Source organism: Equus asinus, chromosome 1 (genome assembly GCF_041296235.1).
Source record: "Equus asinus isolate D_3611 breed Donkey chromosome 1, EquAss-T2T_v2, whole genome shotgun sequence".
Lineage (NCBI taxonomy): Eukaryota > Metazoa > Chordata > Mammalia > Perissodactyla > Equidae > Equus > Equus asinus.
Genome location: NC_091790.1, coordinates 115,238,611 through 115,252,460, shown reverse-complemented (window position 1 = coordinate 115,252,460; position 13,850 = coordinate 115,238,611). Strand labels below are relative to the sequence as shown.

Genomic DNA, 13,850 nt, shown 5'->3' with positions numbered 1-13,850 from the left:
TACGAATAATTAAAACAAAAATAAAGTCACTCTCAAAACAAATCAAGTCATTGTAGTACGTGCTAAATTAGACAAAACTGGGTGAATTTTCCTGTATCACTTAAGGTAATAAATGCATCCTCCGACGCACACATACTCAGTGAAGATTTATCATGCGACCACGATGTGCCCAGACACTACCACGAAGAGGAAGAAAGCACGAACCCTGCTCTGAGGTCTTTGGTAACACACTTCAAATACTTCCACATAAAATAGAGAGTGTCAGTATTGAGTAGTTTTAATCCACTTTAGCAAAGTGGACAGCCACCCTTGTTAGGAACATTCGTTCTAGAACTGTTTACTTCGCATGTAATCAAAATCCATAATTGAGTCCTCTCTCTCTCCTAGAACCTGGAAATTTGTGCAACAAATGTAACAATGAGGTTTTCACTGGTCAAATGAATGGTTTCAAAGATTTATGAACTGGCGAGGCATTTTACCAGCTAACTCCCTGCCCTCATGTCACAGGCTGTAAAAACCCACCAAGCCCAGTTGCCTGAGGCTCAGTTCATAAACGGCCCATTGTCTATTGTCTATCTCTTGATCGCAGGGGTTCCTGGTTGCCGGGCTGACTGGGTGGTTAGCTGAATTCGTAGTTAGCATGTTAAGTGTGTCCCTCTGATGAATCTTTCCTGTGAGAACTAAGGGACACTGAAAAGGACAGAGAGTGGGGACTTCACGGAGCACGTGGGACAGATTGGGGTCCTGCTTGTTTTGGTCAGAAACCAGTCTGAGAGGACCTTCCCTGGACCTGTCTTGGGGAGGAGGTCAGTAGCTCTCCTTGCTGTTTATTGAAGGCTACCGACATTTATCGAGATAACCCAATAGCAGTGCACGCCCAAATTGGCCTGCAGAGTTTAGCAACACTTACCGTTCTAGAAATGGAGCTCGCACACAGAGGACAACTCTACATAAAGATCCCAGGGCGGACACCACTAAGTCTCCCGGTCACAGGACATCCACTTCTACTCAGATGCAAATAGCTGTGGCCCTTGGTTCAAAGACCTCTCAGCCACTTCTACCTGTGGCACATTGTTTCTCTCTCGTGCGTGACCGTCACATGGCAGAAGTGGAAGGAATCTTAGGAATCATCTAGGCCCTGATCATTTAACAGATGAGGTTTCAGAGACCCAGGGAGCTGGAAATGCTTGTTCTACTTTGCCCTAAGGGGTATTAAAAAGAAAACAAGAAACCCGCGACTCCAGGATTGCTTTCTTTCTCCCATGTTTCCATTTTCTCCAGTTATTGTCTCTTTCAGATATCTTCTCCCAGGTTCTGGCCTGGCACTTGCTGACGTATGGCTTTAATTTTTTGTGTATGTCACTATTCTTCTTTGTTCTTGTTCAGCAATGCTAGTCAATAAAGTTACTGGATAATTGGAATAACTTACACCTCTTTTTGATTCCCATACACTGTACTCTCTTACTAGAGTGAAGTTAATTTTTTGAAACTATTCTGGTTCCAGTGCTCTTTTGACTTTTCAAATTTTATTTTAATTTTTTTTTCATTTTTAACATAAATTATTAGACATAAAAATAAAATATTTCTATTTAGTATATTCTGTTTCTTCCCCCTGACGTGGGACAACTTGAAAAGTTCTAGGAGAGCATAAGGAAGAGGACAATTACTTATTAACATATTCCCATGGGTCAGGTGTCATGCTAAATGCTTCCATGTGTCACTTAAATCTACAAAAAGTCCTATAATAAGGTATTGTTAACCACATTTTTACACAGAAGATAACTGACATGGAAAATTAAGTAAATGCTAAGATCTCCTGCATTAGTATGGAATAAGTGACCTTGAGTGTATGCATCCAGGTGAGCAGTAATCTCAGAGTAGCAGGAAGCCCTAAAGACGTGAGGTTAAGTGCAAGCTCTTTCTTGCTCACATCTAAATCCTCACCTTTCATCGATATAAATCCCTCAGCAGATGTGTTTTGTTATGTTACTTTGATGCTTTAGAATTATTTTCATTACTTGTATATACAGATTATAGTTAAAACAAATTTAGGGGCCAGCCTGGTGGCGCAGCGGTTAAGCGCACACGTTCCGCTCCGGCGGCCCAGGGTTGGCCGGTTCGGATCCTGGGTGCAGACACGGCACCACTTGGCAAGCCATGCTGTGGTAGGCGTCCCACATATAAAGTAGAGGAAGATGGGAGCAGATGTTATCTCAGGGCCAGTCTTCCTCAGCAAAAAGAGGAGGATTGGTGGTGGATGTTAGCTCAGGGCTAGTCTTCCTTAAAAAAAAAAAGAAAGTTGTGTGACAATGTCAAAATAGATAAGATTAGAGAAAATTCATTTCAAATTAATTGAGTGCCTGCTATGTTCATGCAGTGTTAGGGGAAAAAAAAGTACTTTCACCTTAGAATTCAAAAGCAATTCATGTTAAACTGCCAAAAGTTATAACTTCGCTTACATAAAAAAGCACAAGCGAAAACTAAGAATTCTGCTTCAAAGCACAAAAGTTATACTTAATGCTGAAAAAAGAAGAAAACCATACTGGATGCATTTTATAAGCATTTCTGTTTTATTATTTGCCACTGTTATAGATAAAGGCTCGTTTAAATTTAGAAAATGAGGGCAAATACATTGACTTATAAAAACATACCAATTTAATTTGAAAATAATGAAGACTAAAAGTAAAGGTGTATATATAGCTTTGAAGGTTCTTTGATGGTTTTTCAATGTAAGACTAGTCAGACTAAATATGTCAAAACGTAAGTATTTTTGACAGTTACATATTTACATGTTATACTAAGTAATGTAAACTCTTAAAAGATCTTAGTATATTTGTATGTCTGTTACTATGGATAAAGCGTATCATCTTACTGTGAATGCTATGGGGTTAGAGAAAGCAAACATTCTTCAGACCTAAGGAAACAAGAACCCTGAGGTTGTATAAATACTCATGCACAATAAGATGGAAACTTAAGTAATGCATTCTTATTTAAAGACGTTAAATGCAGGGGAAAATTTATTTCCATTTGAAAGCACAGAGGAAAAGACTTTGAAAGAAAATTTTTTTTGTTCTTCTATTTGTTCTTCTACTTTTCACCATAAAACATTTCAAAATTGTCCGTAGCCTACTTTGTAGCCCTGTGTTTCGGACGTTGGCTTTTTAGAAGCAATGATCTTCGCCTGATCTCCTTGATTCCCCTCCCTTTAAAGTCCTTTGATGAGCCCAGATCACTCGTTTTAAAATGCGCTCTACAGGCACCCCCTAAATAGAAAGGTCTCGGGCCATGCTCATTTCCGAGCCCTACTCACCTGACAGACGCAGGGCCTCGTGAGGACGGCTCCCTCCTGGGCAGCCTCGCTCTGGCCTTGGTGAGGCAGAGTTTCCTGCAGTCTCTCCCTCTTCCCTGTTGCTCAACCCGATTAGGCAACGAGGAGCAGAGTCCTGCCCAGCTCTGTCACAGAGGTGACTCGCAGAGTGCCCGGGGCCAGGCTCCTCTCTCCCTGAGCTTCACCGAGTTTCAACAGCTAAACCTACGAATACGTGTTCAGATATACGGGCAACCTCCTGGAATGAGACGACTGGGCAAATAGTCACTCAAATACAATTGTAAACGCCACCCGAATGGTATCTTGTGCCCCTTCCTCCTTCAGGCTAAATACATCCAAAGCTGCTTCTGGTGAAATAGTCGCTCTCACCTTCCAGAATCTGACTGAAGGGAAGGTGATATAGTTTTGTTGTTTGTTGACTGCCTTTTAAAATAATCACATCACCGTTTTTATTGCTTGTAATATCACTTTGAATTTAATCTGTGAAATGACAGTCTTATCAGAAGCTCGTTTTCTGTGTCATGTTATCCTAATGGCTAACACTGAGGGTGTTACCACAGGCCAGACACCATTCACTGAGATGCAAAAGGACTGACAGGTTAAGGGACTGGCTCAAGGTCAGAGTGCTGAGCTGTGGTTGCATCAACTGGGATGCTTCTGTCTGCAGACAACAGAATACTCCAATGAAAGTAGCTCAAAATATATATGGGGGAACGTTTATGGACTTAAATAATAAATATTAGGAAATAATTATCAGTTCCCAAAATGCTAGATTTTCTCCAAAGCAGCCGTTTTAAAATACTGGGCTGTCATACCGTCTTGATAACATTAGTATTTGCTTAAATCGCATGTGTGTGTGTATGTATAGACAATCGACTCAAAAAAAAGACCACAGACGTGCCGCTGGGTCTCCCATCCCCTAGAAGAGTGTATTTCTTTAAAGGGAGAAAATGTTCTATGTTAAGATTTCAAAATCAAATCAAAGTTCAAAATGAAAATCAAGTCATGGTTTTTATCACTCCAGGAAACAGAATTATCTATCCTGACAAAGAGAACGTGAAATACAAAATTAAAGAATCTGAAACAAAGAAAAGCTGCCTGGCAGCCTGGAAGGGGTTTTCCATTTGTGTTTGCAGGAAAGAACTATCGCAGTTGGAAATTTGGGGAACAGCTATCTATTACTGAAATGGAAATGAGTTTCACAGTCACAAACGCAGGCGTGCGAAAATGGAATTCTGTTTTCATAAATTTCATTTTTACCTCAAGCCTCCATTCTGTCTGCTCCAGAATATTTTATACAGTCACTTTTTAAACACTTTCCATTTTTGATATTTCTTAGACATCTCAGGGTTAAAACCCAATTACATTTTCTCAGCAGGTGGTCCATTCAGAGGAGGAGATGGGAACACAGAGCCCTCTGAACTCAGAGCCACGGCTTCCTTTGTCCTGGTCATGAGCACTTTGCGGATGATGGCTCTCTCTTTCTCAGTTTATTACACAACCTTCTAGGTTGAGCACAGTGTTGGAGTCCAAGGGGCTCCATGAATCTGCATCTAAACATAGCTGCCTACACACCACACACAGCCCATGGCACTCCACCACTCGGATGCCACGACTAATGCGATGTTTTCTCGGGCTTGTTGTCTCTGAGTGACACCTCTGCTCTGAGATGCCCCCACCTGTCTGTGGTGTGGAAGAGGACAAAGAGCTTGCCTTCGGGAGCAAGTGTGGAGCTGGGCAGATCAGAGTAGCCCTCTGGGATTCATTCCCATCTGAGCTCCCGTGCTCCCGCTCTGACCCAAGCTTACGGGCCTTTCTTCTATTTTGCTACGGTGTTGAGAACAACTCTTTTGGGTCGCTCATAACTCCTTTCCAAATCTTACTGAAACTGAATATTGACATAACGTCAGTACCTGGGATCCCCTAGAAGTCCCTCCTTCATTCGCAGCTTCGTATCTCTCAGTCTGAAAGAAAATGAAGAGGGTGGGAGGGACGGAACCATGTGGAGTAATACCTCATGATATGGTTTTATCATGTTGGAAAAACCAAAAATTGTGGGAAACTAACACACGATAGAAGCTTAGCCAAGAGAGAGACCAATGGGGACAGAAGTCCTACGAATAAGTTCACAGAAGTCTTAGATCTTTAGTCTTCCCTAGAAGATTAGCTGAATATAAATAAGTAGAAGAAAGTGGGATTCTCGGCAAATAAAATTAGGTAATTGCGTAAAGCATTTGGCCCCATAACGGGTATGGCTGAGAAAAGGCATGTGAAGACCGAGGCCTGGTTTGAAGGAAGGTCCATGTCCACTGGTGGCGGAATGTGGATGTAGACTACTAGGTCGTAGGAGACCTAAATGCCTGAGCATAATCCGGCAGAAGAGACTGAAGAAGGTGAGGAGACGATTTCAAGGTATAGAATCGTGACCAATACCTCTGGTTAAACGTCCAGATTGAATACGTTTCCACTTTGAACCTGAAATCTCATGAAATTGAAGTAATAGAATTTATGAACACACGTGTTCAGTCCAAAGATTTAGATAAGAGGTCAGAAAACAAGCCAATATCTAGAGAACAAGTGGACTAAGGATAATTACCCTAAAGTGTCAGATTCTAAGCATCTAAGCCTAGAGCAAAAGGCAATAAGAAGCAAACAGAATCTGCCAAATAATCCCAGATAGGGTCATGGATGGCGGGCAGGATGCCACGGAAAGCAGATCTAACTTGGCTGAATATCTTTAGAAGTCCTGAGCCCCAGCCTTCTCCCCAAGCTCTCCGCCAGCCTGCCCACTCTCCTTCCCACCTCGTCAACAGGCGGGGTGTTTCCTGTTTCGAAATATTGAACAGAGAACTCTGGACATAAGAACCAGAGGCTCAGCTGGGGCCATGAGGGAGATCGGTGCTGCCATAAGTTGAGGCGAAAGTCCCCATCTCAATTCCATTTCCACTGCCACTTCCAGGACTCCAGCAAGCGAGAGATTACAGGATTACCTTCTGGGGGACTGACTGGTGTAAGAGAAGACCTGATACCCCTTCTTAGTTCGGGGGCCAGTGGGGGACCACAAAATGGCCAGGGCCTCATCAGATCCCTCTAGGGCAGTCTGTCCAGTAGAAGCAGAACATGAGCCTCACGTCATAGACACTTTTGAAATGTCCGGTAGCCACATTAAAAGAGTAAATAAGTAAGTCATGTTAACTTGTTATTTAACCTGGTATCATAACGACTATCATTCCAATTAATATAAAGTTATCAATAAGATGTTTTACGTTTTTTTGGTACCAAGTCTTAGAGGTCTGGTTTTTATTTTACTCTTGTAGTTAGTCCATTTGGACTAACCACATTTCAAGTGCTCGGTGGACGCCGGTGGCTAGTGGCTACCGTACCAGACAATGTAGCTCTAGAGTGAGATCTGAGTTTACTGGCCACGATTTTAAATATAAATGGACAATCACCAGACATTTGAGGAACATCTCTGACAGGCAAGACAAATTTATAAACAAACAAGCAAACAATAAGGAAGAATCTAAGAAAAGGGAATAAAAAACTAAATATTTTTGTGGTTAATGTTTTAAGACGACTAAGAGAAGGTATTGCATCATGAAACTAGTGAATCAGAAAACCAGGAAATCATAAAAAGCAGAGAAATAAAAGGCAGCTATCCGGGAAATTTAAACAAGGATGGCAGAAATGACACCATCCCCAGAGCAGCAGCACTGGAGAACAAGGGAGACATCAGGGCAACGTCAGAACAGCAGAAAAGACCCAGCATCCAGATCATGGGACTGCCAGAGAGAACAAAATAAAACCAGACAAAACGGGGAAATAAGACAGCATGGAATCTAGCACACAAATCTCCAGGCTGTAAGAAGCCACCAGCTACAGCACAAAGGACTAAAAGGGCCACGGGTCACAGCCTTCCTGCCTGTCTTCACAGTGTGGCAGCGTCTCAAGGACAAACAGTGGATCTGGGGAGTAAGGCCACAGGCAAACCAGGAAGGCAACAGGCTTCCATAGCAACCCTGGGAATCCAGAAGTCAAATGAGCAGTCTTCCCCAAATCTGAGGGAAAATGGTTTCCAACTGTTACTCTATGCGCACACAAATTTTCAAGAATGAGGATGAAGACATTCTAATATCTGCAAGGTCCCAAATGTTACTTCTCTTTTACCCTTTCTTAAGGAGCTCAAGCAACTTGCAGAATGTAAACTCCACCAAAACAAGGCAGTAAACCGAGAACCAGAGGTCAGAGGATTGAGGAAATAGCTCATCTGATAAACTGAGAGACAAAAGGAATTTCCAGGAAGTAGGTAAAGGAAGTCTCAGGGTAAGAAAGATGTCACAGGCATAGAACAAAACCAGTTATTATTGGATGAGGACAGAGGATTTAAGGAGGCAATTATCATCATCAGGAAAAAAATAACTTGTACCAGAAAGAAAGTGCCCATTATAGACTTCTCAGCTCTGCTGTTCAGAAAATTTATAATAATAGTGTAAACAGTAAATATCAAAAATGAACTACTACGTAAATTGGGTTGGAAGAAGAGAAGCACATATGTGGAGCTGGTGGGTAGAGTGTGGTACTACAAAAGCTAGCTCCCTCTCTTCCGCAGAGAAAATCAAAGGCTGATGTGTAAAACAAAACAATTTTTTTAAGAGATCAAGGAATGTCATTATAAGTACGTTATCTAGAAATCGTTGCAAGTGTTTCCTCCTAGAAAGAAAGATGGGAAATGGGAGAAGGTGGGGAAAATAGAACAAGTAGTTGTTCTTTAAGCTTTAAAATACTATTTGACTTTTTTCAATAACAAACATTTGATAATCAAATACATTTTTCAACAAAATTATATTTGAGCTGAGCTGTGCTCAATAAATGCTTCCGAATCCTTTCCCTGTTTTTCTATCTTGTGACTGGTACCTTCACTCTCTTGGTTCTGTTGTGTCTTCTTTATTTTCTTAAGAATTTCCCTGGAAATTTCTGCTTTATTTTTACTTTCTTTCTTTTCTTTATTTTTCTACTTTATTTTCTACTTTACCAAAAAGATTGAGGTCATCTACCGGATAGTTTCAACATCTCTACAAAAATAAAGTACCTGCTTCATCCAGCTACTATAATCCCTCACCTGGAACCCTTGTGAAGGTATTTTCACACATGTGTAGTTGTTCAAATTGATGTTTCTGAGGGGTCGGGTGCTAGAAGCTTCTACAACTGCCATGTTGCTGACATCATTCCCATTTAGTCTAAAAATTTCAATGAAGTCTTTACAAACAGTTGCTATCTAATTCTGTGCATGAGAAAAATCAACACACAAAAATTTAGTTCTTTGTTTGGAATTGGACCAAGATATTATAGCCAATTGCTTACCAGCTCCCGTCACCTACCCTGTAAATCGAGAACACTTTCCCCTGTGGAAATTATCTTCGTTTGTCAATAATTTTGAAAACATACTTGGGAAACTTTGTTGTAATAGAACATACAAAAAGAAAGAAAATAAGACATAGATTCAGATAATAGATGATCGCATAAACTTAGACTGCAAGATTCTTTATAGATTGTTTGGTACAACTTTCTCATTTTTGCTAAGCAGCATAGCTATGACATTAAAAGCCACCTTTCCAATGTCACTGATGGGAAGAGAACAGGAACCAAGTTCATAGCTCCTGATTCTAAAATCTGAAAGGGATATTATAAATCATTTGATGTAAATGATTTATTTTTCAGATGAGGAAACAGAGTTCCAAATTGTACATACAGTTTGGCTTTTAAGATCTTATCCATAAGATAAGAGAGGGAAACTGAGACGCTGAGAGGTTACATAAGTTATTTAAGGTCATAAAACTGATATGCAGCCCTTGAATTTAAATTTATCCAATGCCATATAGCCTATAGTTTTTACACTTGGGGACTAATATCAGGGAAAACCTCAAGAGTTTTCATGAAACTTTGTCTCTAAAGTTATAATTTGGGAGAAATTATAAAGAGTATAAGTAAAAACAATTCCAAGCTTTGGGTTAAAAGGGAGAAAAGGTGTTCAGGAATTCATTTATTCATTTAAACACTTCCTGAGCATTAACGATATCCAGACTCTGAGCTTGGCACCAGGATATGAAGACTAATAAAATATGGTTTTTAATAGATTGTGTTTTGTTGAGAGGAGATAGACTATAAAATAATGGAAGAGCTTCAATGGATAAATAGACATTTTCTAATCACACAAGAGGGAGAAAGTTCAGTACAAGCAGACAGAATAGCAGACATAAATTCAGAGGCAGGAGGGAATGGTATATTTGGAAAATCACAAAAACGTTTTGAGGGAAGTAGTCAAAAGTGAAAAAAAAAATGGATGGAGACCAGATTTTCAAGGCCCTCACATGATATTCTAAGATGGCTGAACTTTATTCTGTAAGCAGGATAAAATCATTAAGTAATTGTGAGTAGGGGAAGCGACAGGATAAGGGTTTTCATTTTTAGAGGGTCATGGTACAAGCAGACAATTGGGATGACCGTCTAGAGAGAAGACTGATAAAATAATACTGAAAAGACATCAGGTTCTAAACAAACGTATTCCGGGTCATGCTGAGAAGGGGGCTTGTTCTAGGCAGAGTGTGGACGAGTGGGACAGTCCTTACAGTTTATGGGGGCAGCCACGGCCAAGAGGGCTGCAAAATTGAGAAACAAGCCCCCAGCGTCATTATCAGGAGGGGAGAAGTTCTTTTGCTAAGCTTTTCTGATGGGCACTCTGGAGGTTACCAGCAGGGGTGGAAAGAGGAGGAGTAAGGAAAACCGGACAAGAACTGGAGCAACAGTCCCAAAAAAAGCAGACAAAACACTAGAGGCCAAGGAACCCAGAGACTCAGCGCTCCTTTTATACAGGCTCTGATGGAAGCGACACATGCAGTACAAAGCCGACAAAGAGCAGAGCAGATAACCAGGTCCTCGCAGACTCCAGATGGAATCAGAAAGTGTTTAATCTCCTAAATCTCCTTTTTCCTCTTCACATTCCAGGCAGGGGTTTGGCTCCCAAGGTGGTGCAGAAGGAGGGCAGCATTTCAACATCATGGGGGTTGGGGGACAAATGTAGGGGACGAGGGTGGGGAACAAAGGTCAAGAGACAGAGGGCTGTGCTGCCAAATGCTGCTGACCGAGCAGGAGATGGTCTGATTTACTCAGTCGAGTCAGTGACTGGACTCAGTTAAGGAAGGACCTTGTCAGGAAGAAGCAATGAATCAAACGATTATAGGAACCTGCTTTGAGGTGAACATATTTATAATTTATCTGTTTGGCTAGTGGGTGTGTAAAATGAAACTGCATTATGACAATTTAAAGAGGTGTAGGATAAAGAGAAAAAGAGAATCTAAGCCTAAAGCCAGGGGAAAACAAGGGGACGTTCCAAGAAATAATCTGGGTAGTTTTCGCAATTAAAACAGTCACTTCCCCCTCCCCCAAGGCTGATACGCTCTGGAGAAGCAAGGGCTAGATGTAAGCAAAAAAGAGAAGCTGCCATTTTATTCTGGCACGAGTCATACAACAACTATTTGGAGAGTATCTGGGCTGTGTAAAAAGTTTGTGGAAACCCACCAAGTACAGGAATATTTCAGGTAAGAAAACTAATTGATCCTAATCCTCTTTTAGTCCCCACTTCACCTAGTACCTGCTGCTAAGCTGGGCGCACAAAACACTCATTTTAACCAGCACAAAAAGCAGGAATAAGTATTCATCTGTGGCAAACTTCCAGACAGTAAGATTAAAGAATATACACGTCCAAAAGTACATTATGCCAATTTGACCTGACGTAAAATAGAGAAGAATGGACCCCAAGAGTCCTATCTTAATTTCCCAAGTAACTAGTGGATATTTTTATGTTTATTGGTGTTATTCCCCTTTTATTATTGTTAACAAGGAATCCAATCAGTTGTCAGGATCCTGCTGTAATTTACCTATTTTTTTATTTTTTGAGGAAGATTAACCCTGAGCTAACATCTGCCACCAATCCTCCTCTTTTTTGCTGAGGAAGACTGGCCTTGAGCTAACATCTGTGCCCATCTTCCTCTACTTTATATGTGGGATGCCTGCCACAGCATGGCTTGATGACCAGTGATTTTGAGGTTAGAGCAGCTGTGTCAAATATGGAAGAAAAGAACATGTCAAGATGAGGGACCCAAGCCAGGGCACAGGGAGGGCACATCCTCAGCAGAAGGACCCTGAAACACCCAAGAGCTTTATAATCCCGCTTCAAAAGAAGCTAGGGGAGGATTTTAAGTCTGTATCTCCAAAACCTCACTACGGGGAAGTCTCAGCCACTACACTGAAGATATATTCTTATATCTGCAAAAGAGTTCCTAAGAACGGCACAGTATAATTAGAGAACCAATGACCCTCCCAGCTAAGGGCTGTCAAGGTAAGAGTAGGTGAACTTTAAATAACTTCTTAGAACAGATGAAGGCAAAGTCTGTAATTAGAAGGGATTAAAATTTTAGGTAAGAACGTAAACTAGGAAAACAATGAGGATGATGATGAAGATGAAGATAATTACAACAATAGGATAACAGTGAATTTCTGAACAGCAGGCATTCTGAGTACTGAGTTAAGCACTTTGGGTTCTCTTCATGCACACCGATTGTTGAGAACTACTGTGCTAAATCTCGTCTGGTGTAAACAGCTGTTAAAACTGAGCTGGATGCTATGAGATAGTACAGAAGTACTACCCAGTTTCCAGCACTCACATGCTAGTCCTTGTTGAACAAAAGAAGAAAGGATTTGAAACTATATTAGACTCTGGGCTTGGCTCCCCCGTCACAGTGCATGTCCTTCTCTAATCTCATCTTGCCCTCAACCCTTTGCCTACATAGCAAGCACCTGCTGGTGGTCATGCCTGCAACCAGAACCACATTCTCATCTAGGTGGGAATTTCCCTCCATGACCAGTTCATGACCCAGAAGATACACAGATTCTGGCTCCAGTCTTCATGCAACTTTTTATACTGGTTCTAACACTGGATCATTTCCTCCATCAAACTCTTTCTCATTCTTGAAATTTTCAGATTACTTTTTTAAAAAATTATTTTACTGAGGTCATATTCATTTATAGCATTGTGTAAACCTCAGGGGTACATTATTATATATCAGTTTCTGTATAGACTGCATCGTGTTCACCACCAATAGTCCTGGGTTGCTTTTGAAATTACTTTCCTATTATAGTTTGAATCATTAACTTTGTTTTTCATTTATTTATGCTTTTATTTCCCAGTGACACTGGCAAATCTTTCATTAATCTGTAGCCCTTGAAAGAGTCAAACAAAATCAATTCCTTAAGTGTTCTTAGCCTAGACTTTTAGTTGGGATAAAATGGGAGGAGAAACAAAACAAAAACCTGATATTTCCCCTCAAGTAGCTCACAGCATGGGCAGGAAGACGGATTTGTAAACAGGTGGTTATAATACATTATGACACCTACATGCAGGTGGGGAGATAGGATGGTGGGTCAGGGAAGAGTGTCAGAGGACAGTTGGTGGAGGAAGTGGTACCTCCCGTGAAAGTTACAGATATAAGGCCAGGTGAAGAAGTGAGGAGAGGGCAAATGTTTCAAAGGCATTCCTCCAAAATACAGATCCCTAAGAAAACATACCACTGGGGAAATACAGATATTTTGGTCAGGCTTCGGTACAAGGTATGAGTTTTGGAAAAACAAGACAGGACGCTGGAACGGTGGGCACAAACGACATGATGAAGCCCCAGTATAACGCACAACATACCAAAGTGAGGGTTGTGCTTGAATACCTAGGAATTCTTTCTCTCAGGAATTCATCTTGAAACCAATACAGAGCTACTCGAGGATTTTAGGGAAGAAGTGCATGATGAAATTTGGGTTTGGAAGATGGCTCTGGAACAACATGGAGAATAGATGGGAGGGAAGGCTAGAGGGAGTCTTTTAAATCATCTAGGCAGGAAATTACATGGTCTGACTTCAGGCAGTGGCTGGGGAGGAAGAAGCTGAGGAAGACTCCTGAAATATTTGTAGAGATAGGGAGATATTTAGCACGTAGCATGAATAGCTAAAGCTTGGTGAATAATTAGCTAGGTGGAGGGGGGAAAAAATCCAGAATGAGTCCTGGGTTTCAGGCTCCTGTAAGAAGTTGAAAGAAAAGAACAGAGAGGAAATAACTGGACTAGCTTTGGGGGTGGGATTCTATTAGCTTTATCGGGAATTTTCACTTCCTAGCTGCAAGATCCTAGGCCAGATTCTTGATCTCTTTGAGTCTGTTTACTCATCCTTAAGATGAGGATGATGTTACACATTTTAAGACTGTAGGAATTAAATAATAGTTAAGCCTTCTGTAGCATTTATCACTTGCAAGACACTTGTGTGAATATTTTACATATAGTAACTCCTTATTTTGAACAACTGGCCTAAGAGATAGGCACGTTTATTATCCTATTTTACAAATGAGGAAACAGAGACACTGAGAAGTTTACTAACTTGCTCAAGATCACAGTGCTAGGACATGGCAGTGCCAAGCTTCAAGGCT

General features: G+C 41.0%; 1 protein-coding gene across 4 annotated transcripts in view; it reads right to left on the bottom strand.

Moving 5' to 3' along the window:
- Positions 1-13,850, bottom strand: part of CD36 (CD36 molecule (CD36 blood group)) — a 263,195-nt gene that overhangs the window by 49,327 nt on the left and 200,018 nt on the right. Inside the window, exon 1 of one of the 4 annotated variants that reach the window (XM_070506146.1) lies at positions 3,311-3,440. The exons of the other annotated variants lie outside the window; for them this stretch is intronic. The gene's annotated coding sequence lies outside the window, so the exon portion shown is untranslated. Of the gene's footprint in view, positions 1-3,310; positions 3,441-13,850 lie in introns of those variants that run through there. 4 annotated transcript variants of the gene reach the window in all.